The 21153-nt window shown below is 37.9% G+C and overlaps 1 long non-coding RNA gene across 1 annotated transcript in view; it reads right to left on the reverse strand.

Moving 5' to 3' along the window:
* Positions 1-668: 668 nt before the first annotated feature.
* Positions 669-21153, reverse strand: part of LOC133096317 (uncharacterized) — a 199020-nt gene continuing 178535 nt past the window's right edge. The window contains exon 3 of the long non-coding RNA XR_009701765.1: positions 669-724. This is a non-coding gene — a long non-coding RNA (uncharacterized LOC133096317). The remainder of the gene's footprint in view (positions 725-21153) is intronic.

Raw genomic sequence — 21153 nt, forward strand, 5'->3', positions numbered from 1 at the left:
GATCTTCTCCACCTTTTCTGTGCCCCAGACAGAACTGGTTGCTCCTGAGGGGCTCTGTTCAAATTATACCACAGGACTATGGTTTTCTTGAATTTGAAGGTTGTTTCTTGTTCATTTCTGTATTCTTAGTGCTCTGTACAATTCTACACACTATGCATAATTAACTTTGTCTGCTCTAACCATAGGGAAGAAGCCTGTTAGTTATCCAGACTTCAGTTAATGATGATATTTGTTAAGATGGGATCTGATTTCTGACACATGTTCTGGAATTTTGGCTTCATACAGTTTTTCCTATTTTCATACAATCTGAGGGTGAATGTGGAGGATCTATATTGCTTTAAGAAAACTTGTACTCCAAGTCAGTAAAATCTTCGTTTTGAGTAGAATCTAGGACTTTGGCATTTTGCCATGTAGGTGAAGGGAGAGAGGTTCAAACATGACTGAGAAAGCCAGTGTAGGTTGAAAAAAAAGGAGGAATGATATCAAAAGGCAAACTTTGTCTTTAGTACAAAATGATGTTTCTTAAAATTGGGTGTGTCAAACCAAAGCTACCTTCAGGCAGGTTTTACTTGCATAACCTGCATATATTCAGAATCTAGAGTTTTGACTGACCTTAGTTTCAAAGGCAGGATTTTTATGTGAATAAATTCTTTCATCCATTTATTAGATCAATCATCAGTTTTCTTAAGACTCCAGGCACATTTATCTCTCTGCATTCTTTCACCTATAATAGAAGAAAGCCAGAGCTCTGAATTCATTTAGTTCCTCTCAGTGCTTTACATTTAAAAAAACATTTTCTTAAAATTAAATAAAATGAATCCACTTAATTTTTAGGAAAATTTGAAATGTAAATCAGCAGAACACACACAATTACCCATAATACTGATACCTGGAGATAACCACTGCTAACATATTTATTAGCTCATTCATTCAACAAACATTTCTTGGTATATAAACTTATTTCCAGAGGTATTTGTTGCATCTATATACCCATAACCACACTTTTTATTTACAGAAATGGGATCATAATATCCTTATTGTACTATTAGTATTTAATGTACTATTTGCACACTTCTCTCCCAGGCGTTCTGTTTTATGGATTACCATGATTCATTTAACCAGTTTATTATTATTAGGTATTAAGGCTGTTTCTAAAGTCTTGGTATTATAAACAGGGCCGTAAGGAACATTCTGTAGATACTTCTTTGTCTTCTTGTCCAATTGTTTCCTTAGGAAAATTTTTAAATAAAAAATTCTGGGAAAAAAGGAATGCAATTTTTAAAGATTTTGATGTATTAGGCTAATTTTGCTGAGAAACATGGTATCACTCTTTTTTTTTATTGAATTATAATTGCCCTACAATATTATATTAGTTTCAGGTGTATGACACTGATTCAATATTTTTTTTTATTTTTTATTTTTTAAATTTATCTATTTATTTATTTATTTTTGGCTGCGTTGGGTCTTCGTTTCTGTGCGAAGGCTTTCTCTAGTTGCGGCAAGTGGGGGTCACTCTTCATCGGGGTGCGCGGGCCTTTCACTGTCGCGGCCTCTCTTGTTGCGGGGCACAGGCTCCAGATGCACAGGCTCAGTAGTTGTGGCTCACGGGCCTAGTTGCTCCGCGGCATGTGGGATCTTCCCAGACCAGGGCTCGAATCCGTGTCCCCTGCACTGGCAGGCAGACTCTCAACCACTGCGCCACCCGGGAAGCCCTGATTCAATATTTTTATACATTATGAAATGATCAACATGATAAGTCTAGTTACCATCTGTCACCATACAGAGTTATTACAATACTATTGACTGTATTCGCTATACTGTACATGACATCCCCGTGACTTACTTACCTTACAGCTAGAAGTTTGTACCTCTTAATCCACTTCACCGGTTTTGCCCAACTCCCCATCCACCTCTTCTCTGGCAACCACCAGGTTGTTCTCTGTTATCTATGAATCTGTTTTGTTTCATTTGTTTTGTCTTTTAGATTCCACATGTAAGTTAAATCATATGGTATTTGTCTTTCTCTGACTTATTTCACTAAGCATAATACCCTCTAGGTCCACCCATGTTGTAGCAAATGGCAAGATTTAATTCATTTTTATGGCTGAGTAATATATATATTTATATTATTTATATAATATATATATTTATATATAATAATATATAGTATATATTATACTCTATAAATAGTATAGTATGTATAGTATATAGAATACTATATATATAGTAATATATATATATATATATATATATATATATATATATATATATATAAACATCTTCCTTATCCATTCATCTATCGATGGGCACTTAGGCTGCTTCCATATCTTGGCTATTGTAAATAGTGCTTCAATGAACATAGGAGTACATATATCTTTTTGAATTAGTATTTCCGTTTTCTTCAGATAAATACCCAGAAGTGGAATCGCTGGACCATATGGTAGTTCTATTTTTTTAATTTTTGAGAAAGCTCCGTACTGTTTTCCATTGTGGCTATACCAATTTACATTCCCACCAATAATATATAAGGGTTCCCTTTTCTCCATATCCTCACCAACACTTATTTTTTTGTCTTTTTGATAATAGCTATTCTAACAGGTGTAAGGTGGTATCTCACCATGATTTTGATTTATATTTCCCTGATGATCAGTGATGTTGAGCATCTTTTTATGTGTCCGCTGGTTATCTGTATGTCTTCTTTAAAAATGTCTATTCAGATACTCTGCCCATTTTTAATTGGGTTGCTTGGGGTTTTTTTGATATTGAGTTGTATAAGTTCTTCATATATTTTGGATATCCACCCCTTTTTGGATATATAGTTTGCAAATATTTTCTCCCATTCAGTAGGTTGCTTTTTCATTTTGTTGCTGGTTTCCTTCACTGTGCAAAAAGCTTTTTAGTGTGATGTAGCCCCACTTGTTTACTTTTGCTTTCATTGCCCCCCCAAAAATTGCTAAGATCAATCAATGGATAGATCATCCGGAAAGAAGCAAAAAGGAAACACTGGCCTTCAATGACACATTATACTAATGAGCTCAACAGATACATACAGAACATTTCATCAAACTACAACAGAATACACATTCTTTTCAAGTGCACATGGAACATTTTCCAGGATAGATCACATGTTAGGCCACAGAACGAGTCTCAACAAATTTAAGAAGACTGAAATAATATCAAGTATCTTTTCTGACTACAATGGTATAGAACTAGAAATAAATTACAGGGACAAAATTGGAAAAAATACAAATACGTGGAGGCTAAACAACATGCAACTAAACAATCAATGCGTAAATGAAGAAATGAAAAAGGAAATTTTAAAAATCCTTGTATTATGTGTTAGAGTGCCTGTTTTTCCCATACCTTTACCAATATGGAGTATTATCATATTTAAAACTTTACTAATCTGATATGTTAAAAAATAGTATATTGTTTTAGCTTTTATTAACTCCTTAGTTGTGTTGAACATGTCTTTGTTGTACATTTGTGTTTCTTCCTTCGCAAACTGCCTGTATATTTTTTGCCTTCTCTTTAAAGTTATTGCTTTTTCTTATTGATTTGTAAAAACTCATTATATATTAAAGATATTAACCTCATTACATAGTAAAGCTATTCCTGAAATATTAATCTGTTCTTTTGTTTATTGTTTTTTAGTCTTTTATTACTCATTAGAGAACTTTCATGAAAAATAAAGGGAATTCATAATCTTGCTCTTAATGTGGATTGTTTTTTTTCTGAAGGCCTCTGCTCTGTTATTCTTCTCAAGATTTGTAAAATTGTGAGCCAGAAGAGTGATTGGTCAAACTGAATATCTAGATATGGAATCTAAAAAGCAATATACCTAAGCTTCTTTTCTAACTAAATGGTTTATTTTCATTTCTGTACCCTACTTTTGGCACCATGTGGCATCATGTGAAGATAATTTTATAAAATATAAATGTTTATATGCCAAGGGAATATTCTTATAGTTCCACAGTTTGTTGGATTAGATTGTAATCTTTGGGATTCAGGAATGAAAGGTCAAAATTCCCAGGAACTGTCAGGAATTCCTGAAAGCATAAGTTGTTTTTCTCTTTAAAATACTTCCCACATTTTTTGTATTCTTTACTCACAATATTATGGATATCTAAAAAATTTATTTTACAGGCATAACTCGGAGATACGGTGGGTTCAGTTCCAGACCACCACAATGAAGGGAATAGCACAATAAAGTGAGCCACATGAATTTTTTGGTTTCCCGGTACATATAAAAGTTATGTTTACACTATACTGTAGTCTATTAAGTGTGCAAAAGCTTATGTCTAAAAAACAATATACATACCTTAATTCAAAAATACTCTATTAATAAAAAATGCTAACCATCATCTAAATCTTCAGTGAGTCATAATATTTTTGCAATAGTAACATCAAAGATCACTCGTCACAGATCACCATAACAAATATAATAATAATGTAAAGTCTGAAATATTGTGAGATTAGCAAAATATGACACAGAGGCAGGAAGTGAGCAAATGCTGTTGGAAAAATGACGCTGGTAGACTTGCTCCACGCAGGGTTGCCAGAAACCTTCAATTTGTAAAACGTGCAGTATCTGAGAAGCTCAATAAAGCAAAGCACAATAAAACAAGTTATGCGCGTAATGAGTAAGAAATATCAAGTTTGGAAGTATTTACAAAGAACTTATTTGGCCTATAGCAAATATTCAAATGCTGTAAAATGCCAGCAAACACTATTGGGTAGTATTCAAACAACATAACACTCAAATCTCTCAACACTATGCAGAACCATGTCTCTAAATTGCCAATTTAAAAACTCATATTGCTTCCCAAACTTGTTATTTCTTGGGATACCACTCATAGGATTTGTTTAAAGTATTCTGTGTATATAAATGTACTAACATTTATTTTATTTGCAAGCATGACTCACTGTTAGCACCAGCCAGCACTGTAAATGTTCACTTATAACACAGCAACAGCTACAAGCCAAACTGACCGATTAGATTGTGAACTCTTCTTCCCTCTGTGCTCCTGTTCCCGTTCCCTGAGATTCTGGTCAACCTTAACCTTCAACTGTTTGTATTCACATTCCCTGCTCCTGCTTTTGACCTGATGTCAGTGGAGCTCTTCAAATCAGTAACATCTTTATATTGACAGCTACATTTTAGTTCTTGCAGGAGAATCAGAATAATTTTTCCAGTTTTCCTAATTTCTTAACAGATTTTCCTGGAGATTTAGAAAAACACATCAATAGCCCAAGAACTACTAGGAAGGAATTCCCACATGGATGTGCTACCCAAGCCTGACCCCTCCAGGACCGACCAGGGCTGCTCCTTGTGGACCCAGGCTGGGTGGAAGGCAGTGACATGACGGGGCTGCACAGGATTGGGCTTCAGGAACCCTGGGTTTTAATCCTGGTTGATCCATTAACTATAGCTTTGGAACCTGGAGTCAGTTTCCTAACTTCTCAGGGCCTCAACCTGCATCTTTAAAATAAAGCCCTCTTGTTAGTTTAAGAGAAGCTGAAAGTGTATAGGAGAAGAAAAAACGTTTCACGTCTGCGAGGCCTTGAGGCCACTGTGAGGGCAGAAGAACAAAGGTGTGTCGGGAAAGTCTCCTAGATGGGAGAGGGGTTCTCCAAGCCCCTGGAGGAGAGGCTGGTGGCTGGTGTTGGCTCTGCCGTACCTCGCTGGGTGTGCTCCAGCCAACTGTGCAATTGGGAGTGCAGGCTGCAGCCAGCAGCAGACTCCAGCTCACCCAACTGGTTAACTTCCAGCTTTCCTTTTCCTTTTCAGACATTTTAGGATTCTCTGTGCTAAATCCAGACCACAAAGAACCTTATCTGTTAGTATATGAAATAATGATAAAATAATAATAAAAATGTCTATCATTAAGACTAAGTTCCGAAGTTAAAACCAGCAACAAGTGTGATTACCTCAAATGTTTCTGTGGATTTGACAAGGTGGGGTGGTATGGGGAGCAGTGTGTTTTTCTTCCTAAAGGTAAGGGGTTGGTGCTAAGTATAATTCAGTGAAAATTAATAATAAACATGTCAATTTGTTTCTGGGAGCAACAAGTGTTGTTTAACGTAATTAGGTACTGTTTGCTAATTCTAGGTTTGTCAACTTAACTTGTTTTGAGTAGGAGGAGTCCTGAGCAGTGCAGGAGGAGCTAGATTAGAAAAATATCTTGGGAAAGAGCTATCTAGTTATGCCACATTTATTTTTTTATTTTTTATTTTTTTTTTAAACATCTTTATTGAAGTATAATTGCTTTACAGTGGTGTGTTAGTTTCTGCTTTATAACAAAGTGAATCAGTTATACATATACATATGTTCCCATATCTCTTCCCTCTTGCATCTCCCTCCCTCCCACCCTCCTTATCCCACCCCTCTAGGTGGTCACAAAGCACCGAGCTGATCTCCCTGCGCTATGCGGCTGCTTCCCACTAGCTATCTATTTTACATTTGGTAGTGTATATATGTCCATGACACTCTCTCACCCTGTCACATCTCACCCCTCCCCCTCCCCATATCCTCAAGTCCATTCTCTAGTAGGTCTGTGTCTTTATTCCCGTCTTGCCACTAGGTTCTTCATGACCTTTTTTTTTTTTCCCCTTAGATTCCATATATATGTGTTAGCATACTGTATTTGTTTTTCTCTTTCTGACTTACTTCACTCTGTATGACAGACTCTAACTCCATCCACCTCATTACAAATACCTCCATTTCATTTCTTTTTATGGCTGAGTAATATTCCATTGTATATATGTGCCACATCTTCTTTATCCATTCATCCGATGATGGACACTTAGGTTGCTTCCACGTCCTGGCTATTGTAAATAGAGCTGCAATGAACATTTTGGTACATAACTCTTTTTGAATTATGGTTTTCTCAGGGTATATGCCCAGTAGTGGGATTGCTGGGTCGTATGGTAGTTCTATTTTTAGTTTTTTAAGGAACCTCCATACTGTTCTCCATAGTGGCTGTATCAATTTACATTCCCACCAACAGTGCAAGAGTGTTCCCTTTTCTCCACACCCTCTCCAGCATTTATTGTTTCTAGATTTTTTGATGATGGCCATTCTGACCAGTGTGAGATGATGCCTCATTGTAGTTTTGATTTGCATTTCTCTAATGATTAATGATGTTGAGCATTCTTTCATGTGTCTGTTGGCAATCTGTATATCTTCTTTGGAGAAATGTCTATTTAGGTCTTCTGCCCATTTTTGGATTGGGTTGTTTGTTTTTTTGTTATTGAGCTGCATGAGCTGCTTGTAAATCTTGGAGATTAATCCGTTGTCAGTTGCTTCATTGGCAAATATTTTCTCCCATTCTGAGGGTTGTCTTTTGGTCTTGTTTATGGTTTCCTTTGCTGTGCAAAAGCTTTTAAGTTTCATTAGGTCCCATTTGTTTATTTGTGTTTTTATTTCCATTTCTCTAGGAGCTGGGTCAAAAAGGATCTTGCTGTGATTTATGTCATAGAGTGTTCTGCCTATGTTTTCCTCTAAGAGTTTGATAGTGTCTGGCCTTACACTTAGGTCTTTAATCCCTTTTGAGTTTATTTTTGTGTATGGTGTCAGGGAGTGTTCTAATTTCATACTTTTACATGTACCTGTCCAATTTTCCCAGCACCACTTATTGAAGAGGCTGTCTTTTCTCCACTGTATATGCTTGCCTCCTTTATCAAAGATAAGGTGACCATATGTGCGTGGGTTTATCTCTGGGCTTTCTATCCTGTTCCACTGATCTATATTTCTGTTTTTGTGCCAGTACCAAACTGTCTTGATTACTGTAGCTTTGTAATATAGTCTGAAGTCAGGGACCCTGATTCCTCCAGCTCCATTTTTCGTTCTCAAGATTGCTTTGGCTATTCGGGGTCTTTTGTGTTTCCATACAAATTGTGAAATTTTTTGTTCTAGTTCTGTGAAAAACGCCAGTGGTAGTTTGATAGGGATTGCATTGAATCTGTAGATTGCTTTGGGTAGTAGAGTCATTTTCACAATGTTGATTCTTCCAATCCAAGAACATGGTATATCTCTCCATCTATTTGTATCATCTTTAATTTCTTTCATCAGTGTCCTATAATTTTCTGCATACAGGTCTTTTGTCTCCTTTGGTAGGTTTATTCCTAGATATTTTATTCTTTTTGTTGCAACGGTAAACGGGAGTGTTTTCTTAATTTCACTTTCAGATTTTTCATCATTAGTATATAGGAATGCAAGAGATTTCTGTGCATTAATTTTGTATCCTGCTACTTTACCAAATTCATTGATTAGCTCTAGTAGTTTTCTGGTAGCATCTTTAGGATTCTCTATGTATAGTATCATGTCATCTTATGCCACATTTAAATGTTTAAATTGCTATAAAACATTTACCATCCACAGAGGAATTAAAACTTCCTGGTGAACAGCCTCAATTTCACATACATATTACTAAAGTGGATTACACAAAATACACACACACACACACGCACACCCTACATTCCCCATCTAGCCTACTCTTTCTCATCCTTCCAGTCTCTGAAGCCTGCCTAGAGCCCCCAGGTTCACATCAGGCACCTCCTGGGTACTCCCTCAACACCTTGTCCTTTGTCCAACAGAGCGTGAATCCCAAAAGGCTGCGTGTTCTCTGAGAGCACAGACCCCACGCTGTCTATTTCACAGCTGTATTCTTACCATTACACACAGAGACTGACATAGAGAGTGAACTCAATACATATTTACTGTGGGCCAGACATATCACATACAAAATGTTATCCAATCCTCTCAACAACTTTACAGGATAGAGATTATCATTACAATTTATCAATGAAGAAACTGAGGTCTAGAGAGACTAAGTAATTCATTGATGATAACAGGGCTAGTAAGTCCCAGAGAACTGATTTTTGAATATGGTTCATTGGCCATATGACTGTATTTGCTGCACTGATTCAAAGACATGAAGGACATATTCACTGGCCTTGAAGAGCTTACTCCTGAGTAAGAGTTCTGTGTACATATTCTGCCATAGTTAATAATTCTTGAGACTAAAATAAAACATCTGATGTGTTCTTGAGAGATTTTTAAAGAGGCACTCATTAGGAACATTTTGCATAATAAATTTTTTTCCATAGGTTTCCTAGAGGTGGGGTAACTATTGCCTTTGTAATTTTGTTACAAATTTTTCAAGAGGATACCACATATTTGGGCTTGGACATATATTGACTGATTCTTCATAGCTCATTGACATTTACTATTCTTTCTTAAAATCCGATTTTGATTTTATCAAAATCTGCTCCAACCAACTTAAATGAAAAAGCACAGGATAATCAAGTTATCTAGTTACACAAAAGAGCACATGTTAATCATCACATTCATAGTTGGATATTTCATGATTACGTTTGCTCGTAGGTGCTGAAAGTAGTTTTTTAAGGTGATATGATAAATTTCAGAAGGACGAAATCGATAGCATTTTGCAAAAGAGGTATTTTTTCAAGAGCTAGTTTAGTAAGTGAGGAGGTTTAGGGGCTCAGGAATCAAGACTGAATGGAAGAGGATTTAGAGATAACCCTGTTTCTTGGGGAGAGAACCAAGACAAGGAAAAGAGTTAAGAGGCCATTCTGGGATGATAATTGGAGATTTTTTTAAAAGGGCAGAAGTGCATGCCTTTCAAAGGACCTGTCTTTTGAACCTGGGGCAGAGCTTCTGACCTTCATAAGCCTTCCTTCATGATGAGTGCTATATACAGCAATTCACTCAGCTGGCTTTGGTCCTAGTTACTGTGCCTTGCTTCTTGTAAATCCATGTGGCTTTGGATTAGATTTCCCACTCATGAATTTGCTCTAGGACTCTCAGATTCTAGGCTGTTTGGAGTTGAAATGTCCTAATGATGTGGCCTGGCACAGTCCATGTTCAAGGCTATTTATTTCATTGGATGGTCCATGTTTTATTACCTCATGTTTGACCTCAAGCAGCTGATCCAGGCCTTCCCCTGGGTCAGGTTTTTCCTCTGCTATTTTGTAGCAGATAGCTCTTAGGGATTTCATTCTACCTTGCTGACCATGATGGAACAGTGCGGGTCTGAAGAGGGGTGTCACCATCTAGAATGGAAAGGTTGGAATTCAGAAGTATTTCAAATGAAAAGTTAACAGGATATTGTAACTAATTAGATGTGGGTGGTAAGGAGAAGAATCTTTGTAAAAAAAAGTTTTGAGCTTAAGAGACTGTGAGGAAATGGTGCCACCTATGAGAGAAGTAAGAAGAAGGACTTAGTTTGGGGTAAAAGATATTGACCTTGAGACTTCTTATCAGGTATGTATAGCAGGAATTTGAGGCTTTACATGGAAGCCTGAAATAATCTTTTCTGGAGATAGAGACTGGTGATTGCTGATATTCTACGGCTGGAAGGGATTTCAACTAAAAGAAAGGGGGAGGTGGCTTATGGTGGAACCTTGAGGCGTGCTCACACAATGAGATGCAAAGAAGACAGGAGTCTTCGAAGGAGATTAAGCCAATCTTGTGAGAAAGAAAAGAGGAGAACAAGGTGAGGACTTCGTAAGAGAATCTGAAGGAAAAGGCCGTGTCAAAAAGTAAATGGCCAAATGTCAAGGACTGCAGAAAGCTCGAGCAGGAATCTAATGATGGGGAAAGCGCTGATCAGCTCAGAAGAGCAGTTCCAGGAGAGGGCCACCTTAGTTTATCTTGGTGCCCTGGAGGAATCAGCTCTTCCAGGAGGAGAGGGAGGACAAGAGCTTGGAATGCTATCCCAGGATGAATCTGAAACCAGCATGGGTGGCCATGGAGAGTGAGGTATCATGTGGGTCGAGGAAAATGAAAGCAATACATAGCTAGCCTTGAGACAGAAAGCCCCTAATTCTATAAAGTTAGTATTCTTTAACCACTAAGCCAAATAAAGAGCAAAAAGGTTGGAAGCCAAAAGAGACATTGCAATGGCCTTGTAATATCAAGTTAGCCACACACAGTTATTGTTATAATTTAATCTGTTTATTTTAATCCAACGAATCGACACATTTCCAAGAATAAGCAAATGCAGTTATACAAATTTGCATAAACTTAAGATCCAGGGCCAGAAAGGCTAGGCCCAAAGATTTCAGTTGGAAAGGATAGGGAATATAAATGTTAATGATGAGTGAAAACTATGTGATCTTAGCCTGAGATGCATTCTTTGGCTTTTTCTGAACTAAGAGTATTGCAGAGATCATGCAACTGCCATGGATACTGCAGCAGGCACACACAGTAGCATTTGATTAGAAGTCGATATCACATACATGGCTGGTGACAGGCAACAAAGTCAGCTGTGTTCATGTTATGACTCGAGTAAGCGTGGGCAGGGATTTGATGGCTATAGAAAAAACACCAGCTCTTTTTCACCATTGGGCAAGTGGAGGTCACACTGTCACTTAACCTCTCCAGGTTAAATATTCCTTGAAAGAAAAATGAGGAGGTTGGACAGATTATCTCTAGTTCCATTCCAGAAGTAAAATTCTGTAATTTTCGGACTCTAAGATTCATCTTCTTATACCCATTAAAAAATTAAAAATTCAACATAAGATGTTTGCTGAGCTCTTGATTAATTTAAGTCTGAGAATAGGATGGACTACAGCAGCTTTTGTAGACAGACAGACATTTACGCAGAACGCTAGTCCTCAAAATTCTTCATTTTGCACCTCTATTGTTAAAAATACTGTTTGAGCACAAACTTCAAATGTATGCATATTTATTTATAGTTACATATATATACTGTTGGACTTATACATACATTACAAAAGAGACACAAAAATTGAGAAAAGTATGACATAAGAATAAAAATAAATCTAAAGCGAACATCTAAGGATCCTTCCCTACCCTACATCTTAAGGTATTATTTTGTGCACTCCATTGGGCAAGCATGGTCTTTGGAGACCATTTAGAGATAGGTATTTGCCACCTTACACTAAAGACTTAGTAGTGTGGGAAATAACTTTTCCAAGTCAGCAAGTATGCTATTTGATAAGAAAGTCTTCCTAAAACCTAAATATATTAAATTAGGAAATAAAAGGAAATTAATAAAACATGGTAATCCCTTGCTTTTCAAAAAGACAAACTCTTCTAGGGCTTCCCTGGTGGCGCAGTGGTTGAGAATCTGCCTGCCAATGCAGGGGATGCGGGTTCGAGCCCTGGTCTGGGAAGATCCCACATGCCGCGGAGCAACTGGGCCCGTGAGCCACAACTACTGAGCCTGCGCGTCTGGAGCCTGTGCTCCACAACAAGAGAGGCCGCGACAGTGAGAGGCCCGCGCACCGCGATGAAGAGTGGCCCCCCACTTGCCACAACTAGAGAAAGCCCTCGCACAGAAACAAAAGACCCAACACAGCCAAAAAAATAATAATAAAATAAATTAATAAAAAAAAAAAAAAAAAAAAGACAAACTCTTCTAAACAGCATATCTGAAAGTAACATGGTGAATCTGATTTTTACCAAGCAAAGTTAGCGAGAGAATCTGCATTCAAATGAGGAAAAGCCATATTAATAACGAAAAATCTCCCCAAATCCCATCTACTACACTTGATTGAAAATTATCGAGTAAAGAGGTTTAGTATTATCACATCTGTTGTATAATAATTATTATTAATCACCAGAGGGGTCATTTCTGTTGGTAGGTCGATCTGCTTCCTAGACATTTCATTTTCCTTGCTAACTTTTGTCAACACTGAGCTTGTTCCGGTGCTGTCAGCCATATCTCTGATATGAATGTTTACATTTGAGATTTCAGATTATGTAGAATAGAGTCACATTCTACTCTATTATAGATGGGGGCACTTACGGAGTCTAAGCTATCTAAACTGTTAATGACCTTCAAATCCTGTTTCTAATTCTCCTGTCAGAACCAGAGGAGGCAAGAATGATTTTCTCACAAATCAAATACAAAATGTAAATGGTAGAAAGAAGGTTAAGTTTACACGTCATTTCTTTAAACAAATCTAAATAACCTGACTCAGACAAGAAGAGCTGATTTATATCTACCACAACAAACATAAGACACGTATCTGTACCATCTCTTGAAGGGCTTTAAGAAGCCATTAGACCTGTTGGCCCTTTACTCTAAAAAACAGTAGTTTAAGATAAGCTCTGTTAAAAATAAATTGCTGTCGTTAGCAAATATTATTCATTAAACAAATAACATTCATTAAAGTAATTGATTCTCTATATTAGGATTCATCCTCAAAGCATGTAACTCACTTGCTGCAAAACAGTATTGACAAGAATGGCTGGGTCTGTTCGGGGACCCAGCATCCTGGGCCAAGGAGAGGCAAGGTCAGTTCAAGAACCACATAGGCTCCCAACGGTCAACACTGATGCATTCTGACCTACTCTGACCCATCTTTACCCACTGTGGTCCATCTTTCTTATGGAGAAAATAACATCTTCCATGTTCTATGGCACAGAACTTGAAGGTCTCAGTTGAAGACATGTGCAAGGATGTGGGAAGAATAAAATCTCTTTGGGGGAATGTACTATATGCTGTCTTTGGGCATTTGGCATCCATTTATATCTCACTCTCTGTCTCCCTCCCCTATACTGAAGGGCTGAGGATAAAATTTGCATTTTTCAGATTCCTCAGCAGCTAGGATTCTGGATGTATTATGATATGCGCTTGGAAGAGATTTGGAAAGTAGATGGAAGTTGAAGGCTGTCTTTTTGCAAGAGTGGCAGCTGACCTCTAAGCTCTGGACTCTACATTTCTCTTAGTCAGCCGCTTCATGAGTGGGAAGCAGCCATGTTCACTGCAACAGATGTATGAGTAGTAGCAGTAATTTCCTAAAAGCTGGTTCACAGCTGACCATGAAACCAAAAGACCTGGGGCAATCCCCTGACTTATGCTTTTCTAGCCCTTCCAATTATTGTATGATCATCTGGTTTCCTGTACTAAATCCCTTTCTGCTGGAAATACCTAGAGTGGTTTCTGTTTCCTGCATTCAATACAGAGAGTCAGAAAGACTTTTGACCCTATGCATAGATAACCTCTGAAGGCCACTCTGTGGCTTGGAGTGACTCTCTCTTTGGGCAAAGATACAAGCCCATTGGTTTTCAGAGCAAAATGTCAGTTTTGCTACATCAGATCTTTGTTGGGATATTAAAACCTTGAATGCATGTTCTCCAGTACCTACCAAAAGCAAATTTACAAAACATATATCTGAGAAAGATATGTTAACTCTTCTTTCCTCTGATCTTTTAAGCTTTATTCCTGTAATATAATTTTAATTGAAGTTACTGAAAGTTAAGTAAGAGTTTTTCAAATAACCCTTATGTAAGAACCTGAGTGACCAATTTCTACTAGCATTTATTGCCAGAAAAGCATTTGTTTCTTTTGGTGATCTTCGTAATAAGAATGATGTAACCCTCATTTTCTTTCCCTTATTTTGCTCTCTCAAAAGCTCAAAGTCAAACTAGGAATTAATTGTAAGCACTCTTCCTGGCAAAATTACTTTTATCCTCTGTCCTCTTGGTTTCCAATCATTTACCTCTATTTTAACTATTGTACCCATTAGGAAATGTGTACATGGAATTTACTTAGAAATAAGGAATAGGGGATATCTGTACTATATATAAATAAAAATAGAACCGTTTCCTCCCTACTCTGTATTAGTAACTGCTATTAGCCTTAGTGCTGTTTTCTATGTAAAGTCTAACAACATCATTTTATATTTCTTAGACATTGATGCAAAAACCTCTTGGATGGTGTGTCTTACACATGAAATAAAGAGTGCCAAGGAGCTCTTCTGAAAAACAATTATTTTCTCAATGCTTTACAATTCTTTAGTCCTAAAGCTGATTCAGAAAAACATGAGTCAAAGCAAAGCAAACAAGAGTATTGTAAACAGCAAAGAGTTAACTTGAAAAGTATGAGTAACAGTGAAACACAAAAATCCCCCTCAGCTTTTTTCTTTCTAATATTCTCCACACACAATTTCCTGTTAGTCTCTCTGGCTTTTCTGAGAGATATTATTTTCCTTTCCAGTACCAATTTCAGCAGTGATGGCCTAAAAGGTTCTGGTGCCCCAAGTGAGACTAGATTATAGGACTCCATATGGGGTCAAAGATAGGAGGGTTCTTAAGGATTTTTACCAACAAAACAAACGCGGTGGGGTTTCACGTCACTTTAAGTAAAGATGCCAATACAAGCAAATTCTCCTCCTGTCATATTGATAAAGAAGCCAAAGACTCCTCCCGTCACACTGGTGGGAGCACTGATAAACTGAGTGGGGAACTGAACTATGAGCTGGGGTGTTTTGTGAAATTCTCCACTCTGATGTATATACACCAAGTGGAGAATGTACACACACACATACAGATATTTGAGATCAAGAAAGAGATTTTAATTTTTTAAACAATACGTGACCTTTAGTAGGTGTCCAGGAAGTCTAGCATAAGCACAAGAAGTTTCTGGGAAGAGTTCACCATCAATGACGAATTTATTTCCCGCCGTGACATAAGGGATTAAACGATCATAAAGGGGAGGTGGGAAGCAATGAGAAACACACTATCTCTTGCCTATTTTTTCTTCTTGAAGGACTCATGCTTTCTGTGAGTTCCAGTGTCTTGCTGTCTGAGGACCAGTATGCAAAGGGGCTCATAGACTTCTTGTACCTTTGTCTTAGTACTTATTGTCTCGATACAGGCAAGCTGCTTCTAACAATTGTTAGTAATCTCACTCCTTGGACTGTTGTAATCTTGAAGGAGGGAGGAAGTAATTAGTGCTTTTCAGGATGTTGGAGAAGTGCCAACAGAATATTTGTATTCATTTTTCCACTCCAATGTCCTGAAAGCCAAATATGAGTTCCATGAACTATGAATTGTTCCCCTTCACGTAACAGTTGTCTTCTCAATTCCATAATAGGTAGAATCAACACTAATTCAGAGAAGCCTTGCTTGCTCTACAAAACACTGCTTTACTTCTTCAGGATCAGGAGGAAATGGTGCCTACGGTTGTGACCAGAGGCTCTGTCTGGCTGTATTCCTAGCCGGCAACAGCACAGGCTTTGCAATCAAGCAAACTGGGTTGGCGTTCTGGCCACTTCACATCTCTCTGTAAACCTCAGTATCTTCATATGAGAAATAGGGACAGCAATTGACTCTCATATGGCTGTGAGGATTAAATAAAATGATGCAGGTAAAGTATTTAACCAAAGCCCAGCACCCACTAAGACCTCATTAAATACGAGCTTCTGAGGTAGCTTCAGGGACTAACTCCTGCTGCCTCCAATCTCCTGCTCATGGTGTCTTGGGTTCTGTCTGTACATCTGTGCCTTGCACTTTGCATTGCTGACTGGCTGGTTCTTCCCATATGTTTTATTTAAAATTAAGGATTTAATTGTGATTAGTCGACAAAGCTAATTACCATCTTTTTACTGAGTGAAGCCCTTTCAGATCATCTGTCAGTTAAAGGTAATTTTATTACAAGATACTTTATTCTGGGACCATTAGAAAATGCCAGTCAGTTATTATTAATTCTTTTATAACCTCTTCTATTAATTAGTCTTGCTTATTCAGGACTAAGATTAGGATTATGATCTGGATAGTATTTGTATTATTTTAAAGACTTGTTTCCACCCGCTTGTGTCTAATTTCAGGGCCAGTTAGAATGCTCTTTGTTGAGGATCAAACAAGGGGCACCAACTCTTTCGTAAACTGCAACATAGACTCTCTTTAGAACTGGTTCTAGCCTAACCCTTGAACAGAAACCAGGTCAAACTCTGCTTCCTCATCGTGTTACATTTCTAATTAGCTGCAGAATTCTTTCTACTCCAAATGGCCCCAAGCACCCAAAGGCAACAGCAATCTAAACTAGCTTTTAATTTTTTTGTAAGTCATATTAGTGAAGTTCTTGTTATGTCATGTGAAATGCTGCCCAGCTGTTTGCCAGAGATGTTTAGAGGCAGCCTGTTACTTTATGGGTGGCTAATACCTGAGGTAAAGTCAAGGAAACACGAAAGTTCTTATATTACTGGAGGTTAATTATCAGTGTGGTAAGGCTTAAATATTCAGTTTAACATTTCTGATTTGTTCATCTCTCCATCTAGATGGGCGTTAACTCGAAAACTGAAGGCATGTTACTGTCAGTGGAGTTTTGGGTACTGATTTTTATGAGTGCTATGGATGAGTGCACTTTTATTTTTTTTACTGTGTTTTTTGTACAACAGAGCAGCCAAGAAATAAAGCAGGAGTCCATGAAATTTCACATATATGAGAAAATCCAAAGCATCTTCATATTAGGGTTAGGATAATTTCCATTTCTCTGAAAGTAAAAAACCTAAATCTCAATTTTCTTAATGTACCTAATGTCTTTATGTATTTAAGGGAATTATAGGAACAAATCAGTCATTTTAATTGCCATTAACTGTTCTTATTTTTCACACGAGATATGCATTGATTTCCTTGTGGCATTATTAGTTTTAAAGTTGAAACAGCTAGGTTTTAGCTTTAGTATCTGGCCAGGAGTTAACACACAGCTGGGTAACTATGCAATCATTCTAAGAGAATTTATCAGGTTGCAGGAAAACTGTGAAACCAATGGATATTTTCATAAAACAGATTATAGACTCCTGTGGAACTTATAGATAAATATTATCAGGAAGGTTCTGAGTCACCTAAAGAGAAAGTGCTAACCAAATCAGCACAGAAATGTCTAGTTGTTTTTCTCTTCTTGGTATATAGAACTAAACCAAGGATGAGGGCTATGTGGGCACGGACTGTCTCTACTTCCCCCTACCCCACAGATAACAATTTGTGGACAATATGAAATTTAAATGAAAACTAATATGAGTGATAGTGATTCTTTATTTCTTATACCTTTGCTGAAAGTCAGCTTGGAGTAAAATGGCTCAAACGTTGACTTTGTGAAGAAACAGTGGTCACAGAACTGATGGCAATTAGGATCATGACAAGTGTTGAGAAATTTTAAGGATTCTGCCATGAGTTTGTCACTTTCACAGCAGGGCATGTCATGCCATTTGAGTTGGATTTTAAATGTACAGTTTGAAATATTCAGAATCTTTTTTGTCTGAATATGGGTCCTAAGAATGTCTCTGATGTGAATGAGAGATGGGTGAATGCCATGGCTTAGAATGCGTACTTTGGAACTGTTCTATTTTTTCACGTTTACTGCACGTGAACATAATAACTCCCCATCTAAGTAGGTGGAGAGCTGAACATAATTTAGGTGAAATCTCACTGCTCATTTTTGTGGACACTGGTACCACCAAAACATCAGTGCTCAGATGAAGCAACTGGGGAAAATAACCAGTGCCAAATAGGTCTTGGTTGGGAGAGACTGCAGAGCATAATTGAATTTGTTCCTGTGGCCTCCAGAAATCTCAGTCACCTGAGGTCTTCAGTGTTAACTTTTCCATTTTCTCTTTCAAGAAATCAAACCCGAGAAGAACCAATTTAAAGATGTTTCTGTTAGTGATGCTTTCTTTGCCGAGATGTATGCGGTTTTCCCATCTAAGAGAGGCTGCCCAGCATGGAGTTGGGTGGAAAGGTAAGGGAGGGCAGGGAAGTTATTAGGTATGTCCTTCTGCTCCTTTCTGAGTGTTATGTAATAGTCGTATGGACAGTTAATAGTGACAGGCGAGCCTAGCAGAAAAAACCCAAATAATATACAGAAACACACAGTACCCAGAATCTATTATTTTTCTGGTGTGTGTGAAAAAGATATGCAAGAAGAAGTCACACAGCCTGCTCGTGTTAAAAACAAACAAACAAACAAAAAAAACAAAATAAAAAAACTCCACAAACCCTACTTCCTAAAGAACAAGCTAAAAATCAAATATATGGAAAACCTACAGAAGTTAGTACAGATTTTCCTATTTATCTTTTCTATGTCTATCTCAGTTTCCAGGAGCATGAGAAGTATCTAGTCTGAGAATACTGCAGCCAAGCTTAAACGATGGTCCATCACACGAAAGTCCCTCTAGTCTGGCCACATATTTTAATACCTGAGCAGAGGAGGCACAAAGGAGGGCCAGCTGCTTGACACTGTGAGCCATTCCCACCTGATGTTTTTTCAACACCCTCTGTGTGTGTAGCTCTACTAGGACTTTGGCAAAGGTCAGCTTTCTAAAGATCTTTTGTAGGCAGGAGACTTAGAGAATTTACATTCTAGAAAGTGCACACTGACTAGGAATGTAAGATCAGCTCGACTTCCCTGCTCCTTCATCTTGCTTTTGCTCCTCTAGCATCTCCCCCATCAGCACACAGCTGTCTCCAAACTGCTCCAGTTCCCAAACCAACCCTCACCAAGGCAAGGATGAGAGCAGCAGCTCTCAGTGGTGGAAGGAGGCTTTGCAAGAGTCAACTGCACTTCTAGAGTTAGGGTCTAGGGGTCCAGACACAGCCTTAGTTGTTACCATCAAAGCTCCTTGGAATCACCTCTCCCCCAAACACACTCATACCGTGGTCACTGAGCCTCCTTCCTGACAATTAGACCCAGCTGCTGTTTCTTAGGCCTGGGGCCTCACCTGAACTCCATCCGTCTCAGCTTGCAGGGATACTGCTCAATAACACATTTCCTGTTGAAAACTGCTTGCCCTCCTAACTCCTGCACAGAGCATGGGCAGCCTCCCCTTCCTCTAAATGACCAGGGTGCTTGATCTTTTCTTTTCTGGTGGAATTTATCACACTGTACCTTATAATACAACTATTCAAATTTTAGAATGTCAGTTTGTCAATGACAATACCATTTCATCTTTGATTCCCACACAGTGCTACTAAGGAAGGAGCTAAAATTCTCCATGTCTTCTCTGGGCCTAATCTGTGCCTTACACGAGGAGAGGTACAAAAAAATTTTCTAAATAAATGATTTTTACGTCCAAGTGTTCCTTCAGCCTCTGGTTCTCAAGCCTTGCTAGTGGCTATGAGAAGGTAGTTGATCCTACATGCAGAGTTTTAAGGAAATAATTAGGTGTTCGAATGCATACTGTAGAAATGAAATTTTGGATTTTCAAACTCTCCAGCCAGGGACCATCCTGGAGGAGTCAAGAGTGAGTAGATGACTGACAGCAGGAAAATGAACATTCATCCTGATGCTTTATCGCACTTTTGCAAGAAAAAATGAAGACACTATAAAATTCACTGTGGTATTTAGGCACTCATTCATTCACTCATCCATTTACAGGTTACTCATGAAAAATGATTACTTATCAGCTGGTATTATACAATGTATTAGTCACAAGTTTAGTTCAGCATGTTAAGAATTCCAAGGGTTATTAAATGATTCAACGTGTGCTCCGTGTAAAACAGTTATTTTTCCTAGAAGGGTGCATCTCAAACTTTAACACGCATACAAATCACCTGGGTGGTCTGGTGAAAAGGCAAATTTTGATTCCACTGGATGAGATGGAACCTGAGATTCTAAATTTCTGACAAACTCCCAGGTGATACTGATCCTGTTGGTTCATGGATCATACTACTAAGAGGGAAGGCTTTAGAGGAATTTGTTCTGCTCTGAGTAACTTTCTTTAAGAGTCTAACAGAAGGAAGACCTGTGCATGATCTAGGTTTTTCCTTCCCAGTATAACGCCGTGGGCAAAAGAGCATCAACTCTTTGAGCATCTATAAAATGAGATAAAATCAACTCTGCCTATCTTAAATGAGTTGTTACGATTGTATGAGATGTACGTGAGTGCACTCTACAAATAAAAAGCACCATGATTAATGTTGATAATGACAATTAAGTACTAATTTCACACTTCAGTTGAAATGTGGAGTCCTGAATAATGAAAACTTCAAATGCGAAAAAGACAAAAGGTTTCATAACACAGATATCTCACTGGTCTGATTTCTTGACTGACAGTAGAGTTGGGTGGCTTCTGACACAGGGTGGTGCTTGGGTAAGAGACACATTAAAGACTTTTCAGAAAGCTTTGCTGTGTGCCAAGTGGGGGTGATTTTTCCTTTGTTGACACGTAAATAGGACATCAGTAAAGAAACAAATTCCATACAAAGGCTTTGGTGTTAAATTTTGAATTTACATTTTTATCTCATTTGACTTGCACATTAACCCTAGGCATTGATATTATTTATTCCTATTTTAAAGATAAGGACCCAAGAACTCCATGAAGGCAAGGGCTATATTGTTTTGCCCATCAGTATATGCACAGCAGTAGCACAAAGCT

This window comes from Eubalaena glacialis, chromosome 8 (genome assembly GCF_028564815.1).
Source record: "Eubalaena glacialis isolate mEubGla1 chromosome 8, mEubGla1.1.hap2.+ XY, whole genome shotgun sequence".
NCBI classification, from domain to species: Eukaryota; Metazoa; Chordata; class Mammalia; order Artiodactyla; family Balaenidae; genus Eubalaena; species Eubalaena glacialis.